The sequence below is a fragment of the Sinocyclocheilus grahami genome, unplaced genomic scaffold (assembly GCF_001515645.1).
Source record: "Sinocyclocheilus grahami isolate Dianchi unplaced genomic scaffold, SAMN03320097.WGS_v1.1 scaffold47.1, whole genome shotgun sequence".
Classification (NCBI taxonomy): domain Eukaryota; kingdom Metazoa; phylum Chordata; class Actinopteri; order Cypriniformes; family Cyprinidae; genus Sinocyclocheilus; species Sinocyclocheilus grahami.
In genome coordinates this window covers 158,526-161,025 of record NW_015505226.1, presented here as the reverse complement: position 1 = coordinate 161,025, position 2,500 = coordinate 158,526, and positions in this window count along the sequence as shown.

The following is a 2,500-nucleotide window of genomic DNA, read 5'->3' as shown; positions in this document are numbered from 1 at the left end:
ATAAGTACCAAAAATGGCACCCTCAAGTAAATCGCCAACCCCCACCACAAAATCAGCTGTCTTATCGAAAAGCTCTAAAATGTGTGGCGTAGCACAGACAACAAGAGAGTTCAAAGGCACATGTGGCCCAACTCTGATTCAAAGGCATTCCTTCCCAGCAGCAGAGCCGATGCCGGCCTGTTAATGACGCGCAATCAGTGGCGCAGTGGGGGAGGGCGGAGAGATAATGAGGGGGGAGGGGGGGCAAAAGCTTTGGGGACCTGAAATCTTTTGGGTAATTTCACAAATGGGCCCCCTTCATTAAGTCCTAGGCTGGCCACCCTGTGGCACGAAATCACACGAAACCAATCCAAAATGGGACAGCCAGAACTGTCTGAGCAATAAACCGGCTATAACCGGACATAGCTTAATGTGGCCCCATAGGACCTGCTGAGAGAGAACCAGCATGAAGAGCACAAGAAATAGAAGTCAAAACCAGACCCATACATAGTCCAAAACTGAGTACAGAGGTCAGAAAAAATAATGTAAGCCATCAACAACATATTTAAAGGACCAAGTACTACATAAGCAACAACAAAAACAGACTTAGTAGAGACAGTATTGAGGAAAGCTAATATTATCTTTTATTTTTTGATGGAAGAGTGGTTTTTGTTCTTGCAAAATTTGCTAAGGTGTCGTGGAAGGTTGCCTGGATATTGAAAGAAGGTTGCTAAGAGTGTTTTTAGCAGGTTGCTAGTGTTTTCTGGGTTGTTGTGAGCCCACTCCCAAGTGTCTAAGATTTTCTGGGCTCTAGAAGCTTCGGGTCCCTTCTTTAATGTTTTTATTTTTTATTTTTTTGCCTGTTGCTTGACTTTTAAGTCCACTATATACTTCGGTCTTTGCATGAACACTAGGGTGTCTTTCTTCTGTGCAAGTTTTTTTTTTGTGTGTGTGTGCATATCCTATCACATGAAATACACTTTGAAAGGCTATGCGTTCGACTATGCTAAGGCCGGGCTCAGACTACAGGAGGTTTGGACCGATTTATCCCCGATTTACGATTGACAAAAAATCTTGTCTAGGACCTCGGCCGGTTCCGATGTTTGGCCCAGATTATCTGGTGATGTGAGGCGTTTTCAGACTGAATCTTAAACCTCCCGATCTGCTCACAGACACATTGAGGCTGCCTCGATAATATCAAACACGTTTGATATATTTAGGATTTTAAATCAGAATGATTACAACTATGATTACATCAGTACTTTCACAGTAGCTAGTGAGAGACAAGTCTACAAGGAGATGGAGATTAATGAGAGAAATTTTGAAATGGCGACCGCGAAACGCGACTGCCTGTATAAAGTATACATACCACAACTGTACAGACAAAGAGAAGAGCTGGGGAGAAATCCCCTCAGTTTTGAACATGTCGGGTGAGTGTAGAAAGCTGCTAGCGCTATAAACTAACGTGCTGATGGTGTGGCTAAGCAACGGTAAACCTTTTAGCCCTTGTGGCTAACGTTAGCTAGCATACTACTGTTAACAAATATTAAAATTGGCATATAAATCTCACCTCCAGTTCTCGCTGAAGAACAGAAAATTATCAATTTCGTTTATGTCCGCTTCAATATAAGATCATGTGAGGTACTCCTTCTGGCATGATCATCTTAATATCTTGTAGTGTGTGATGAGCTACGATTTTCAAATCTTGTATGTGCATGTTTGAGTTTTGAGAGAAGAAAATCGTCTCAGGTTACTTATGTAACCATGGTTCCCTGAGTAGGGAACGAGACACTGCGTCCTCTAGGGGTCGCTATGGGGAACGCCTCGTCGTGACCCGTGTCTGAAGCATACATTGAAAAAACACCAACTCGTTGGCCGGCGACAGCCATGACGTCACTACCGGTGCGACTATAGTATAAATAGGCGTGCCAGAACCATGGCGAGCACTAAGTACCAACTCTACCATATTGCTATGGGAGTCGCCCCTGGGACGTTAGACGGCTGTCAGTGAAGTTATTCCCTACGGCCAAAGGCCTAGGCTACATACCCCAAATACTTACCTGTTAGGGCCAGACTCCTGGCTCCGGGGTAGAGCTCAAGGCTTGGAATCAGGAGTAGATTCCTTTAAGGGAATACGACCAAGAGCCTAGAATCATACTAGTCTTGGCCTGTCACACAGGGGCTACCGCACGTTCTCTTTGTATGTGCTGAAGGAACTGTCTCAACAGACCCCTAGTAGCAACACCCTGTTAAAGTAGGTATCCAGAGGATACATAGGAGGAGTGGTGCCACTCAGAAAGAGCACGAAGTTGTTGCGCATAGCTCTTACCGTACAGGATTTTAAAAAAAGTTGGCAATGCATAACGTGCACACTTACCACTTATGTGGATGTGGGCAAAGCATAACGTGCACACTTACCACTTATGTGGATGTGGGCAAAGCATAACGTGCACACTTACCACTTATGTGGATGTGGGCAAAGCATAACGTGCACACTTACCACTTATGTGGATTTTAGAAA